The sequence below is a fragment of the Dermacentor andersoni genome, chromosome 6 (genome assembly GCF_023375885.2).
Source record: "Dermacentor andersoni chromosome 6, qqDerAnde1_hic_scaffold, whole genome shotgun sequence".
NCBI lineage: Eukaryota > Metazoa > Arthropoda > Arachnida > Ixodida > Ixodidae > Dermacentor > Dermacentor andersoni.
The window spans coordinates 99,061,057-99,077,112 of record NC_092819.1 but is presented as its reverse complement, the minus strand read 5'-3'; positions in this window follow the sequence as shown (position 1 = coordinate 99,077,112).

Below are 16,056 nucleotides of genomic sequence, written 5' to 3'. Positions count from 1 at the left end.
AGAGAATTTACGGAGGAGCTCGCGGTGTTGCCTAATAGCGTACGGAAGATGCTCGCTATGACCCAATTTTTTCTTTTGGTATTCGAATATGGGATGTCCAAGCTATCAATATGTCGATTGTCACGCCAAAAAACTTGTGACTTGACACGTACCGAATGGGAGAGTATGCAACCTTTAACGTGTAGCGCGAGACATCACCGCTAGTGAAACAAATGGCAGCACACTTTTCTGGTGACATCGTTAGACCTCGTGCAAATATGTTTTTCAATGGAATTGATGGCTTTCTGCAATCTTGCTCGTATGATACGTCTGTTGCGACCACAGCTCCATATGCATATATCATCTGCACACACAGAGATTCCAATCGATGTTTGAATGCATCCACGCCATTTGAGTAAACATAGATGCTTGCTGAACGTTGGAGCAGGGGACTGTGTAGACTACACTTTATATCAATCAGGGGCATTATTTGCCTACGTTATGTGTTTCGAGTCTGTCTGTCTGTCTGTCTGTCTGCCTGTCTGTCTGTCTGTCTGTCTGTCTGTCTGTCTGTCTGTCTGTCTGTCTGTCTGTCTGTCTGTCTGTCTGTCTGTCTGTCTGTCTGTCTGTCTGTCTGTCTGTCTGTCTGTCTGTCTGTCTGTCTGTCTGTCTGTCTGTCCGTCCGTCCGTCTGTCCGTATGGCCGTCCGTCCGTCCGTCCGTACACTTAGGACAAGACAAAGACCCACGTTGTCCACTAGATTCAGCCGTCGTGGTCGATCTATTGTCGTCATTGCAGCTTAGTCATCCGACATTCGTCACGCCGTCGTCGTCATACCTCTTACACCACCCAGTGATCTAAGCTATGTACTACCTTGGGACACTAAGCATGTACTCGAGGCCGTGATGCCATCATGGCCGTTGCAACCTCGTCCTTCCAAGTTCGTCATCCGATTCTCGTGATGTCGTCGTCGCACCATTGTCGTCACACAATCGTCATCTGCATCAGTTTTCGCATCATCGCTGTGATGCCATCGTGGTCGTTCCATCGTCGTCACTCCAGCTTCGGCACCCGACTCTCGTCTTGACGCCACTGGCGTAATAGCCTTGCTGATACAGTAGTTGTGACGCCATCATCGTCATAGAGCCGTCGTCATCTTATTGTCCTCATATCTTTGTTATGTCATCGTCCTCATTCCATCGTCGTCGTGTAGTCGTCGTTATGCATTCGTTGTCATACCATCGTCATGGTCCTTCCATAGTCTTCATTCTAATTTCCTCATCCGATTCTTGTCATGTCATCGTTGTTACCCATTTCTCGTCATACCATTGTCATCGTGCCGTCGCCGTCATGATGTCATTTTACCATCGGTATCACTTTGGAAACCTCACCCCACGGTTGTCATATGGCTTTATTCATTCTGTTAGCATAATTCATTCTTTGTTATGCTATCGGAGTCATAGTGTCGTATGAAATCCTGATTACGCCGCCATTGCATGTCATTTTCATCACTGCGTTGACGTCAGACAGTATTTGTTAAGCATCTGTTTTTATATCTTGGTGCATTACAGTCGGGTAGATCTGCATACTCTAGTTTACTTTTGAATGTGAAATGATGGAATATGTGACATGCAGCAGCAAAACGTGAACGAGATTATTTTAATATTTCAATAATTTGACTTGTTGGTCGAAGGAAGATTATATGGACTGCGGCGTTTGTCGCAAACATAAGCACTTAATAAAGGAAAAAGTGAACGCACGAGGCTCTTCATTGTGCTGGTGTCGCAAAATAGTTTGGAACTTTTTGTTCATTTTCTAACTAGTTCTTTAGAATGTGCTCAGCGTTCTCGTCCATGAGGCGTTCTATACGAGTTTTTTTGCCTTCATCGGGCTACATTGCAGTTTCACTTCATTCTATATTTTCTTACTCTCTCATGCGTTCATTGGGGCACAAACCACAACGGGTGCTGTACAATTCATTGCTTCTTTTAATGCTCGCCACAGTTTTGACAAGGGAAGGCGCAGGTTCGATACCTTTAGTGGAGCTATTCTGCTTCAAACTTTACATTTTATTCATCGTCGTCATCACGATCGGATCATCGCTTTTTGTTGCGGAGAAAAAAAAAAACACTAGTGAAAGGACACGGGCGGGTAACTTCAGGCGCTACGTATGCTCGCGAATGTATGAGGTTACTAGCATTGATTAGGATGTCTGACAGTGTTACATCACAGGGGCCGTCCACGAGAACTAGGCTGCTATGATCTATCTACGGCGATTCTAAAAACCCTATTAGGGCATATTTAATTATCAAGAAAACAAAATGTCTGCTCAGCCCTGCGCGTAATTCCTAGAATAACGGATTGTGGCAGCCAAAGCATAGCTCGAGGGTCTCGTACATCAATCTTGCGTGCGCTCTCCCCCCTCCCCTTTCCCCCAGAAGACGCTCGACATGCCTTGTGTGCTATAGTGCAGGCTAGCAAGCCTTCTTACGCTTGCGGCACTCAGGGTTTTTCTGCATGCCTCGTGTCTTGACAACAGAGCGCGTACGACCGAAAGCCTTCAATTATAAGCTTTAGGGAGTTTGCGGACAAATAAATGTCAGTGGTACGTACCTGATGTAACCTAGTAAGCAATAGTAGGCGTACGTGATCTACGTTGGAAAACAATAGTAGTATACGGTCTGCGAAGCTGTTAGGGTTTTACGTCTGTCTTTCAGCAACTTAGAGTCCGATACAACGCAGAGATTCTGAAATTTGTTCATTTATTCTCGAAATAATACCGATTTAAAGGCTCGTCCTGAACAGTTCTTTGTCGCGGAATGGAATCCTGGCCACGGCGGTCGCATTTTAATGGGGGCTAAATGAGAACGCACCCATGTAATTAGATGTAGGTGTGCACGTTAACGAACTCCACGTAATCCAAATTATTCTGGAGTGCTCCACTACGGCATGCCTCATAATCATATCGTAGTTTTGGCATGTAAAACTCCATAATTAAATATTTTTCTTAAGAGTGCTTTACTTGCGCTGCCTTCCAGCATAAAGTGAAGTTTCCTCAAACTGTGTTTGTAGTAAATACTTCTTTAGCAGGGCCTTTGGCTTGTTTTATAGAAATGGTCATTTTGCGCTGAGGAACACTGCTGGCTGCCTTTTTCGTTAGAATAACCGTCAGATTGAAGTATGCTAGCCTCTCAAATTGTTATTTTTGTCTTGGGTATCATAAACATGAGACAGTTTTTGAAGAAGAAGAAAGTTGCAAACGGCGATTCACTTTTAATTAATTTTCAGTGTCTTTGCTCTTCACATGTCCAGAATAAGCTGGTGTACCCACAGTTTCCCCAGCATAGCTCATGAACATTACAGCGATAGTGTCCTTGCGAAAAAATGGCGATCATGTTAACAGCATTTCTGAAAACATTCATTATAACAAGAAAATTCGCTTCAGAAACAGATAACCCGCCTTCCCAGCCTCATTTTTCTTCACTGCTTGGATACTAGGGAACTGCGCTCGCCAGAATACCTAAGTCTTTAAAAAAAGAATATATATTAAGTTGGAGTTGGGCCGTAAATCTTGTCGAAAGGAAGACAGTAAAGAGAAACGAGGCCTTGCAATTCAAGTGGGCAACAAAGGCTAAATAAGAGCGATTACGACCGTAAATCTTAGGAATATAACTTTTAAGGAACCTTAACTCCGTTCTTGTTCTATTTCACATTTCCACCACTGCGTACGGCTGTGAAAAGACGTCCACTTGATTTGCGTCTCTCCAACAATTCGGGTTGGCATTCACTCTCGGAGCGGAGCTTGATTTACTGCATTTTAACGCCTTGTTTATAGTGATAGGCGGCCGGCCTTTCTGAATAAAATACGAGATTGAAAAAACACATACCTAAAGTGTCAATATCAGACAAATAAAGAGGAGAACTTTGGAAGAACACGTTGGATTTAACGTTTCAAAGGAAGCGCCTATCTGGAGACGAAAACGCGCAGCCGTGGCAGCAGCGTGGAAGATACAACGATTGTTTTTATTATTATCTTGGTACTCGCGGATAAAGTGAAGGCTGTGCGTCATCCTCTCTGTCTTCGAGGATCTCGATTCGCAAGACCTGTCACACAGAGGATTCGAGGCGCTGTCACCGTCGAATTTGTCGCGTGACATATCCCGAAGCCATGTTGCAATCCTTAGTCCCCCCAAGAGACGTCAGCGCGTGCAATGGAAAATGAACGACCACGTGCACCAAAGTCAAAGCTTCACAAAGAATGAGAACCGATGAAACTTTCTTCGGTGGGGAAAGATGGATAGAAGATCAGCATAGTAACGTTATGTTTGCTGCACCTTCTAAATTTTTTTTTGCAGTAGCAGAAGCGGTCACAGTAGTAGTAGTGAGAATCGCTTGTAAGTAATATATGTTGTTATTGTTTTTTTCATGGCGTGTCAATTTTCCACACTTTCCTTGAATATTTGTTTCATGTGTAAAGGTGCTTTTGTTAGTATATCGCGATCTGTTAACGATCATGTCTGTTGACTGAACACTGTGTGTGTGTGTGTGTGTGTGTGTTTGTGTGTGTGCGTGCGTGTGTGTGTGTGTGTGTGTGTGTGTGTGCGTGCGTGTGTGCGTGTGTGTGCGTGTGTGTGTGTGTGTGTGTGTGTGTGTGTGTGTGTGTGTGTGTGTGTGTGTGTGTGTGTGTGTGTGTGTGTGTGTGTGTGTGTGTGTGTGTGTGTGTGTGTGTGTGTGTGTGTGTGTGTGTGTGTGTGTGTGTGTGTGTGTGTGTGTGTGTCAAATGGCTCAAACGATGCTCGTAAACGCAGTGATAAACCGTAGTGGACACTGGTTAGATCCGGTTCAGAAATACACCCACTCGCTTTACTCTTTTGTTAATATTGCTCCTTGTTCCTCGGTCCCATTATGAAAAGCTGCGGTATATATATTAAGGAAACCTTTGACAAGCATCACAAACTTGGGTTTCGATCACTAGCATATCGCAGAAAATTTTAACGGCGTATTTTATTGCCGTTGCGTAGTAGGTTTTTCATGCCTCTGAAAAGAGCGTCAAAAACATACTCCGAGCTTTACTGTGGATAAATATCGAAACTGTATTCTTTTGTGTTCTGCACATTGAAAGAGGCTGTTATAGACTCTGTGAACAGACCTTGAAAGGCAACTGCTGATGAGAGGGCAATATTATGCTAAAAGGTAAGCTAAGGTGAAAAATAAATAGCCTATTTGTACCGTTTGTCGCAGCTTGCTTCGGATGATAATTCAACCAAAATATGCGCGACCAAGATTTTCAAATAAAAGTAAAGGTTACCTTTCAGCAGATCTTGTGCATGATAACGTATTACTTCATTTGGAATGCTCATCCTTGTTGAAGAATATCCACAGTCGATATTCTGTGCAACGTTGCTGTGCACTTGGAAGAACATTTGTTACTTTCTTTTTTTATGTTTTACATAACTATTTAAAAGTCACCCGTTGAATATTGCCTAAGTCTAGTCCTTGAGCCGGAATTGTCAAAATTGTCAAAGAGAAAGACATTACTTGAACGAGAAATCCATAGAGAGAGTCAACTCAAAATCTAGAATTCGTTGAACAAATTCCTAAATCGCTCCTTTAGGGCACATATTCACACATTGCCTTTTTAAGAATTATAGCCGGTGAGTGTGTGAAGGCATATCCAGTTGAAACAAATTTTGAAGATGGAATGTGGTTTAGAGATATGCGCCCCCAAACTATAGGTGAAAATACACTGTTCCAGGTAATTTACGATTCGCAAGCTACAATATGTGCCGTAACGTTATTAATAAGGAAGTTAAATATTCGTTTTTAATTGAATACTTAAATATAAATTATGTAAGTATGTGTTTCACTTTCTAGAGCAAGCAATGTAGTCCTCTTCGAATGATCCAGCTCAAACCCCAGAATTATGTTACCTCCCATGGGCGATATTGTAAATGTCTGTAAAACTTGAAAATGATCAGCGGCTATACGTACATACGCGTAAGTGCTAAGTGGAGCTACTCCTCCACAAAAAAAGTATACGGTCCATGCATTCTGCGGTAAAGCAAATTTTCTTCTCCGCCTAGAAATGCAACCTGAAGTTAAGGGGCCGCCGTCTCAATTATGCATTGCGAACTTTTCAGGTGAATCCATCGACATCACATCGTGCGCCCACATTGTATAGATAGGATTGGTGTCTTTCGGCGGGCATGTGCTCCCTATATACCTTCGGCCATGTGTTTTAATGCACAAGCACTGCATTGCACGATAAGGGTGCGCTGTATCACAAGGGACGGCACTCAAATTTCTGCAGGAGCACATATTCTCTCCGTCCCCATATAAGAGCGTGTGCTCACCCTCGGAAAACGTTAAAAAAAGGAACACGAGGACGGGACGTGGCTCTAATATTTTTTGTCTTCCTAGACACATTCTTAATATACTGCTTTTACGGCCGAACGTCCTCGAGAGAATACCCTATAATGATTACGGTTCTGGTTTTACCGATCTTGCTCTTGCGTCTGAAAGCAGAGAATGTTTTCCCGACGAAAGCGATAAATGATAGCGCTTTCTTCGCGGATGGTTAAGTGCCCCAAGCTAATGTAAACAGAAAGCTAAAAGAAAATTTTGGAAAACGTCCTCATTGTTTATTTGTTTGTTCGTTTTTGCATAGGTCCTGCACATCCGAGGAAGACATTCTTCTTCTTGACCGTCGAGGAAATAATTTGTGTTGTGGGTCTTCGCCACCTGGCATCATTGAAAGCATTATAAAGAAGACGCTATTGCCCGCTGGCTGTAGTGCCCTAATTATCGTGAAAAGCAGCGACATACTGATGCACCATCAGACTTAACCGAAACAACATCTACACATTTATAGCGGCTTACTTTTAAAGGGACAGTATAGAAAATTACGAAGCCTAGTTATATCGATAGAACCTTTGTCTGAAAGTTTGCCATTGTTTCTGTTTTTCAACATATTTATTTGTTGCAGAGAAAATTGCCGCCGAAGAACCGGCTGCTTCTGACGGGCGAGTTGATGTAGTTCACATGTGACCTGCTAATCAGCAAGTGATGACGTCACGTGAGAGGTACCATAGTGCAAGATATGTGGCGCCGCACTGATTTTTCGTTTTCGTCATTTTACCCCTTACAAAATCTCTGTTCTCCCTGTGAAATGCAAACATCTAGTAGTAGTAGTAGTAGTAGTTGTAGTAGTAGTAGTAGTAGTAGTAGTAGTAGTATTAGTAGTAGTAGTAGTAGTAGTAGTAGTAGTAGTAGTAGTAGTAGTAGTAGTAGAAGAAGTAGTAGTAGAAGTAGTAGCGGTAGTAGTAGTAGTATCTTTAATGAAAAGGGACAGAATCAAAAGGAGCTTCATGAGCCTGTCAAAGGCTGCATCCGTACTTCGCAACCCGATACGTATTTCCTTAAACAAAACACAGTTGATGAATCAACGGACAAACAAGATGAGGTATTCTGTATTTACAAAAACGGTTAATAGCAGACACTTTTTATACAGTAATAAAGAAGTAGAAAAAGAGATTCGATGCACTTGCGCCCATGTATGACTAAAATATTATAATTTAAATGCAAGTTCAGAACAATATTGTGTAATGTTGATAAAATATTTGCTTCTCCAACAAAATTTATTTAGCACCTTCTTTAAAAGCTTTTGCACAAACGCCAAATGCTAAGTTATATTCCAATTCAAGAATTAATCGCATGTCGATCTGGTACTGCACTGTTTGTTTTCCATAATTATCCCTTGTTCATGGCAGTCTGTAAATTTCTTCTGGCAGGATAACACTTACTATTTTCTATGCATATATAGCTTTTTCTTGTCCACCATTTGTTGGTAGTTTTAAATAATATAGCTGGTTTTTTTAAGCATTCCATGTTGATAAAAGTACGTTGCTGTGCTCAAATGGTCGATGCTACCAGGGTAGTTTTCATAACGACGAAGTATTTTCTTTTGTAGCACAATCAATTTTTTAGAATATTTTACTTGTCCTCACACATACTAATACGCCGTAAGAGTCTCGAATAGAAGAGCAAGTAGTATAAATTTTTCTTTGGCCACTGACCAATAAGATAACCAATCCTGTACAGGTATCGAAACATATGCGCAAATTGTTTATTTAAATTATTAACGTGAATATCTTATGTTAAACCTTCGCTGATTGATATGACAAAAAATGATAATTTACTCGCTTTATAATGTTCCTCTCAAAATTTCTCTTGGTGCCGTATTTTGCATGTTTGTTTGCTGGGCAAGATATGGCATACATAGTTTTCGTAACATTTAAATGTAGCTTGTTTCGTTTCGGCAGGTTTGAAAGTGATGTCCTGTACTCATTTACGTTATTTCTTTCCAGGTTTTCTATGTGTAATATGAGAAATACGTGTCATGTCGTGGGCATGCATAATTAGCTAAGGGGAGGTGGGTATAAAGACAATATCGTTTACGTAAAGCAGGACGAGTCAAGTTGAGTTGAATATGAATATCTGAATGACAGAATATGAAACTGAATATGACACTTTGGGTCAATTAAAGCTGTATTAACGTAGAAGTTTTTATTTGTACTAGCGGATATTGACTGCATAAGTTATTTATTAAAATCTCACAATACTACAGGAGCCTAAATTTTTAACTCAATTAATATGGTATTTTAGTGTGTGTTTAGCACGCGCGTGCAGTAAGGAGCAAACTAACGCCGAATGCTATGAAAGGAAGACGGCTTACTTACATGTCAACAAAAAGAAAGTTAGCAGAAAGGGCACCCCAAACTAAGATCTCTAGCACCCTCCGCAGTAAAATAAAAAAAAAAAACATGCTTGAAGCGTGTTCGGGTTACGCACGATGGTGGAGGTACTTATGATAGCCCTTTAGTGTAAAAAAACAAAAAATATTTTTGTCCAGTAATTTAAGCAAGTCTTGATACTCTCTATGTTTTCATTTTTTTTTCTAACAGCGAAAACGGTTTTAAAAGGGAAAATAGTGAACAGCTCGCTGCTGCCGCCGCGCTTCCTCACTCATGCGTTTTGACATCGCGCGTGCGCGATCGCCGCTTGACACGATGCTTATTAATTTAGTTATTCAGTGCATGTATACAAGTTCATAGGACCGATAAAACTATTATCTTTAGTTTGTAGAGCTGTCTACTAATTGGCTATCCCAGTCGATGTTACGCCTTTCGGATCAAACTGCAACTTTCTTTTGCTTGTCGCCTTCAATGCCTCCATGCCGCCCGCGCTTTTATTACAAAAACAACAACAAAGGGCCACCGACATTACTGCCTCCTCATGCCGAAGCGTGAAATAATAGTACGGCACTGAAAATATTAAAGCTGACTTACACTGCCGGACACTGAAGTGATCAAAATTTTCAGCAACGTGGTTCGCATTTTATATATCAACAGACATAAGAACTAAGAGAAACAAAGAAAAATCAACTCTTACTTTTAAGTGAGAAGTGTACCACTTGAGCATAAATCCTAGACTGACAGCCGAATAAGATGGAAAAATTTGTTATAATGCTCAAGAATATATATAGCGGCAGCACAAAGGGCAAGGACGAAGCCTGACCAAAAACATGACGCTTCGTACTTGTCCTTTCAGCTGCCGCTAATCGGGAACATTCGCCAACTTTCCCAACTCGCTGCTCTCCTAATATAACGCGTTTCCGTGATTAGTAATGCAACCTTACGTGTGCCACTATATGTCCGTCGCAGTAGGGACTTCTCCCTTCGATATTTGTAAAGTAAAATCTGATACCAAAAGAGGCACCGATTCTCTTTTCTCTGATTTTCTTTCTTTCTCTGTTTTTGCTATACGCGGACTGAAGCGCCTTTTGTCATCGTTGCACCCCACTTCCCTTGCTTATTTGATGTAACTGCATTTCGTTGAGTGGATCTTTTTTTTTCTTTTTCTTGTTTGCTTCAGCCAAGTCATGGTCCCATTTACCTGAGCTGTGAGGCTAGCTTGCATTCAAATTTGGGCTGGTAGCAGCGCTCCCTGAGCGACACAGCATGCTTACAAGGATGAAAGATTGCGTCTGCCAAGATTGAGGTAGCAGAGATCGATTCATGGTGGGCAGTCCTTACTGTCGATCGCTTAAATTGCGCGCCGTCATATTTGGAACCCAGCTACTCTTTGCAGAGCCCGATTCATGAGAGACCATCATTTTTTGGCTACAAATGAAGTCAGCAGCTCGCATTACTGGATATAAATTAGTGACAGAACTGTATGAACTCGAGATAAAACAAAAATTTCTATTAAGTTATGCATTGATCTAAGTGTATATCAATATCTAAATATAAAAAGTAATTTTTCAGTGTGAAATTTAATTTTTTTTCGTTTCTCATTATCATCTTACAACGTCCACAGCCATCGCAAACTTGTCGAAGCGCCTGTAAGTGCGGATCTGTGTAGCGCTAAAAGTAAACGCAATGATCAAAGTGGAAAAAGGAAACAGAACTTTTCCTTCACATACCTCACATAATAAGCACCATAGAGCTGAACTCAATGTTTTGACGAAGTACAATGGCGAACAAAATTCCGAAGACCCCCCACAGACGTCGCGAATGAAGTTCCGTCCGTTGATGAACTATGCACTTCATTTCCAAGGTGCCTTCTCTCGTGCTTTTTTATAAGCGTCCAAGTTCCCCTTAAAGTTAAATACTTTCGCTTGCGGAAGGAACGAAATCTTATTATGCTTCTTTTATACCCAAGAAAAATAGCCGCGAAAAGTTTATATATGAAAAACAAGGCTGCTATAAGTGTTAACCTGTTTACAATTTTGTTTCTTGTTTCTATACATTTGCTTTCTTCTCTATATGTAATGTGCAACACATCTTTACACCAATGCAGCAAGGACGCAGACATCTTACGCTGCCGTTAATAATAATTAGACGGCGTGGTTCCACGACAGTGTTTCATCATACTGCCGTTCCAAGTTATCATGACATTTGCAGAAGAAAGTGCTATGATCCGATGAGTTCATCTGATTTCAACTTCATGGTAATTAAAAGGTTTCACCATATCAATTTTATGCAATTTCGTTTCGCGCGGTGGCACCAGGAAAAGAAGAAGACGCTTTAGATTTCTACTTTTCACGATCTTATAGCGCGCACTTACGGGCAAAATTTTTCTTTGAATTTAGGTAGCTTTGTTGACCGAACATACGGAATCTTCTAATAATCAAGAATAAGATCTGTAAGCATAGAGAAGGCGGAAAATCCGCCTCCATAGTACTTTGTGAAAGTGGATGTATATCGAAGCTGTAGACGTATTGTAAGTAGCGTCCGCGATCGCGTTCCCGCGCTTTTCGTTTGCGCTTCGACGCCGCGGTATTCCATACATTTGCGTGTAACCCGCGTTCGAGAAGTGAAACGTCACTGAAACTTTCTCTGAACAGTGGTCCCTGTAATGTCGATTACGGTTGCAGCACACGTTACGCAACAGATGCGACGCGCAGGCCGACCACACAGATACATTATGCGCACACTTTCGTCACGCGCGCACGCCGCAACATGCATGCTCATTCTAGTAGGCCCTGCACTGGGCGCAAGTTCGTTATATACATAATTCAATTTCTCAAAGTAAAATGCGTCACAATATTTGTAAAGTACGATTTACACACATCCTGCAGACACGACACCATCGGACTGTAATTCGGATACACGAGAAAACATAATTCTGTCACGCTAAAACTCAAACACAAAGTCTTCCAGCTGCCATTGGCCTTTGTGTGAGCAAAACTTAGCACGTGGACACGAAAAATTCTGACCAACTAGAGGCTAACACCTTCGCTGTAAAAGGATGCAAGGAAAGGCTGGGAGGGTAACCAGAGGTAGTCCCGATTGGCTACTCTGCAGGGAGCTGTAGTTATCATCCCTGCAAAATCTGAAGAAATCAAGTTGGAAAGATTATGTGTTAACACATCGACGGGCGCAGAGCTAGCTGCAACCCGTGCTGTGCATCATTTCATTATACAGAAGTCACCGCAATATTTGACCGTTCCTTGGTATTCCAAGGCCGCCCCTTGCGTGCCTACACAATCGCATGGGCCACGAAACCCATGAACAACTGGCCTTACAAATTCCACATTTGAGAATCTGCTCCGCTGGGTGACAGTGAACTTTCGTCTCTCTGAAAGAGATAATAAAGGTAGGGGCAGGCCGCGACAGGTTCATGTTTATTCTCTCCCTCAGAGAGACGAAAGTTCACTGATCCCCTGCGAAGCAGAAAAGGGGAACCTGCAGTACACGCCAACCGGCTGACACGCGGTGTCACTTCACATTCTTCCAACGACATTTTGTAGCACATCTTGCTTTTCAATTCCACACCATCGCTGGTAACACAGCCTCGGCCTTTGTCTCGCACACCCGCCTTACCATCTCTTCCCTTTGGAAGAACCTAACCTATATGTACCTAGCGGAGGGGAGCATATGTTACCTTGAAAAGGACAAGTCTACTTGTCCTAACGTGTGCTCCTGCTATCACTTGTCTTCGTTTTGCTCATCCTCTGTGTAAGCGTTTTTCGAATGCGCTCTGCAAATATGAGTGCGAGATCCAGCAACCAACTTGACTGCCTCACCGTTTTGACGTCTTCTGCGTGTTTATCTTCGTATTCTATCATGAACTCTAAATGCCCTTTGTTTCCTCCACGGTAGAAAGTGAGCTATCCTAGCGGTAGTTACCCAAATGGTCGCTTGTGGAGTCCGTGCAGCTTTCGGCAGATATTTTGGACTGCGTAATGTAACTGCCTCACGCCTCCGAGAGAAGAGACAGGGCATTGGAAACCAATATTCGCGAAATCGTAGCTGTAGGGCCAAAAAGATTCGTGTAAAGAAACCTATGCTTTCTTGCTCCGATCTTTCCAAGAGCGTTTCTGAAGGTATATCTATGTATCGAATTCGTGGAGTTTTGCCAGATCCTGTGTGTGCGCAGTTTGCGCAAACATAACTCTCATGTGTAAACTAGAGAAGAGCCATGATTCTTTCGCTTTTACTTCGTTACTAAATTTCTTGTAGCCTTCCTCACTTTTTATTAAAAAAGCGTAATTTCTCCTTAGTGCTGACTGGTATCTCGAAGCAGCTTTCAAATTGTACTAAATTAGCGCGGATGGCATTTGCAGAAGTCACTTATTTAGTTTTATTTTACTTATTGATATGAGCTTCGATCAAGAATTACAGGCAGTATTTCCAGTGCGTTTCTTTTTGTTCGCATTCTAAGGATAATTCTGATTATTCTTGATATTTTAGTTTGCCTATATGAACAGTAGTTCTTCATTTAAAACACAGGAACGATATGGACCTCTCTCTTTCCGCAAAATGTTCCGAACACCAGCAAATGACGTTTTTTTGCATGTGTATGCGTACGCGCAATTTCGTCTGTCCCTGAGAGCGTGCCTGTACGGTTTACACGAACATATTAAGTTGTAATGCTTCACACTTCGTATAGTAACTTCAGACGCAGGTTCTCAAACAGCTCAGAAAGGTGTTGACACTCAAGGCCTGAAGGGATCTGCTAAAGTTTTTAAGAGCTTTTAAATTGTAAATTGTAAAGTTGTAGCACGTAGCATCGGGTCATTGTTGAAATTTTTCTCAGTTTATTCTTTTTTTTCTACTTTCACCTTTTATTCCCTTTACCCCTTTCCCCAACACAGGGTAGCCGCTCGGTAATTACGTTGGCTAACTTCGCTGTCTTTCGTCCCTATTTGTCTCTACCTCTATGCTTCAGCTAAGCGGTATTACAAAGTTTGGAACTACGAAAATCGAAACATATACGGCGCTCTGAACACCGGAAGGGATTCACGAATGTGTCGAACAAGGTTGCAATTATTCTTTTTAGCGACACTATTTGTGCTCTCCAGAACGAAGTTTCATGGAAGAGAACTGTTGATTATTCGTCAGTGTTTGGGGATTAGGAATCAAAGCGATAATGATGTGAAATAAAATATTTGAATTCCATAATTAGCCAACAGCAAGAAATAATCATATATTGTTCGTTGGCACACGTCGCAAGTACATTGTATGTGGTTGACTCTTCGGTTCCTATACAGTAATCAGGAGCTGGCGTTATGTTCGTTCCCTGAGCATTTTATTTCGTATACACGTCTCCCTAGTATTAATCAGGTGCAGGCGAAGAGCACAATCCTCACGATCCCGTTGAGCTGCAAGTGCAACGTTCACATTGCGGTACAGAATTATCCGCTAGGAGATCGTGCGGATAGCGATGAACCTCTGACCACATGCAAATGGTGCATGCCGGCGTTGCGGCACCAATCTGCGGCCCCAACATATTGACCGCCCGCTCGTGCGCCTGACACATTAATTAACTTGCCTGACTGCACAGAACGAGACGCGTATGCGACGAGACAGCAGCACATTGGCTTGATTGCTTTTTGCCCCCAATGCCGCGCGAGGCAGATAACCCGATTACCGTCGACTCACAGAAAGCGAAAATAAAGAGCTTATGGAAGAGACAGAGGGTCAGTGGCTCCGAGTGTCGTTGTTTATTGAACTACAATCCGGCCGGGGAAAAAAAAGTTAGTTTGAATGTTGTTGGCCTCGTTTCCTCTAGGCAACCGGAGTTCAATCATGCAACCTGTGAGTATGGCTTGCTTAGTTGTCACTGTTTCCGCTGCTATGCTTCTTGCGTGAGTTATTTATATCTTGACTTTATCTTGACTTGACGTGGCTTTTGTATCTACTTAACGCTCGGTGCACGCACGCACGCACGCACACGCGCAAACACAAACGCACGCACACCAACATGCATACACAGACACACATAAACGCAAGTACACCAACAAAACAAACACACACTCACGTGCACACGCGTGTACATGTACACACGCACATGCACAAACGACAGGAAAGTGACATATGCGTGTTCTTGTAAGAATAGAAAAGGATGAACAAGGCAGAGCCGCCCGACTGAATATTTGAACTTAGGAGGGAAGTGCAAAATGGGACACGTGATGTTTTTAGAAATATATACATATTTTAGCTTATCATGCCACCTTACTCAGTATGTGAACTTTGGAGGGAAGAACACAGTGGGACAAGTGATGTTTTTAGAAATATGTATATTTTAGTTATGATGACTTTAAAATAACCCCGGTGGCGCGCATTCCTTTGCTTGCGTTCTAGCATATGCATTTGCAGCTATAGATGAGGCACAGTTATTGCAACGGGTATGGCCAAATATAGCTTAAATGAAGTTTAATAAAAAGTGCTTCTTTTATTCCAGCCATTATCGACGAAGTTTGAAGAATTTGAGGACTGCTAGTTGAGCTTAGCGGTTAAGAGTGCTACAAGGATTTATTTAAGACCACTGTTATCCTTGATTTACATCAAGGACCTACCCAACTGTCTTTATATCGAAATGTTTAGAATTTGTTGATGATGCAACAATATTTCATTCCGACACATGTATTTCTTACCTAGTATCCGAATGAAACACTGACCTCCTTAATGTCCATAGTTCGTGTAAAAAATTATGTTCAAAATTAATCCGGCCAAACCTCCAAAACTTAATTATTTCAAAACTAAGTTTGTACATTTTTCAATCACAGCAGCGGTCACCTGTTCATGTGCATCAATAACAAGTTAATTTCACCAAGTGATTGCTGTAGTTACTGAGGTGTCTAGCTGGATTCCGATCAGAGGTTTCATCCTCACATTGCATTCATTAAAAAGAAGGTTGCTTATGGAATATGAATGCTCATGAAAGCACGGCCATTTATTTTTAGCCATTCCACTCTCATTTCTCTCTATTACGCATTCATTCATTCTCACATTGCTTATTAGGTCGGTGCTGGGGGAATAGGCTACGCTATTACGCTCGTTGCAAAAATCGTGCCAAATGAGGATCTCAGAATACCTCAGTTCATTTTTCATGAATGCTAACTCTTTACTTGATGCCAACAACTTATACGTGGCCGACCTTGTCAAATGCCAGGTTGCAAATTTCCTGGCAAATCACGTCAACGAAAAGCTGCCACAGTATTTTATACCAATAGCCTGTATTGTGAATAAGTATTATTAGGTTTGCATTAAAGTATAACCAAACATCGTC